Source organism: Monopterus albus, unplaced genomic scaffold (genome assembly GCF_001952655.1).
Source record: "Monopterus albus unplaced genomic scaffold, M_albus_1.0 scaffold5476.1, whole genome shotgun sequence".
Taxonomy (NCBI): Eukaryota; Metazoa; Chordata; class Actinopteri; order Synbranchiformes; family Synbranchidae; genus Monopterus; species Monopterus albus.
The window spans coordinates 1-765 of record NW_018133337.1 but is presented as its reverse complement, the minus strand read 5'-3'; the positions used below and the strand labels follow the sequence as shown (position 1 = coordinate 765).

Here is a 765-nt window from a genome sequence, read left to right as displayed (position 1 = left end):
GAGGCTGTGTACTGATGCAAGGCTACCACCCATGGACTTACAGTTTCTCTGCAGTGAGAAAGGTGTCACCAGACACCGATTAAACAAATATCCATGTGCTGTAAATATAAAGAAACCAAACTTAGTGGAGACGCGTCCTGCACTGAGTCAGATTCATATGATTACCTCCGCCCGAGCCCAGCTCATGGGTTTGGGGACGTAGTAGAAACAGCGACGCCCGAATGAAGACGAGTTCAGGTGCATATTAGGACAACGCACGGCCCTCTTCACCAGGTCACTCTTTGCTGAGAATAAACAGGGTTTGGTGGGAAATGTTGTGTCTCTACATTACTACTGTATAAAATCAATGTATTTTGATGGCACCATTTTAAACAAAGCTTTGGCCTCACTCAGTGACCTCACAGCAGAACATACAGCAATATGATGTAGCACAGCATAGCGTGACACGATAAAACATATGTTAACAAGTTAATAAGTTAATATAACAACACAATATGACGTCACATGACATAAAATAACAGCACAGAATGACATAATGCAACAAAACCAGCTGTAACATTGCACAGTGTAACATCACAGTACAACATGACATACTACTACATACAACAGCATGAGATACTAAAACACAACACGGTATAACAGCATAACACACACATATACATAACACAAAATACTTTATGTCACCACAGCATCACAACATAAATACAGTGCAGTGAAGTGAAAATTAAAGCCCACTGACCTTCCTGGTCGTTTTCGGCCTTTTCC

The 765-nt window shown here is 41.3% G+C and overlaps 1 long non-coding RNA gene across 1 annotated transcript; it reads right to left on the bottom strand.

Moving 5' to 3' along the window:
• Positions 1 to 765, bottom strand: LOC109954278 (uncharacterized). Its single transcript, XR_002274071.1, has 3 exons — positions 740 to 765; positions 166 to 284; positions 1 to 48 (listed from the first exon to the last, which is right to left on the bottom strand). It is a non-coding gene; the product is annotated as an uncharacterized LOC109954278 (long non-coding RNA).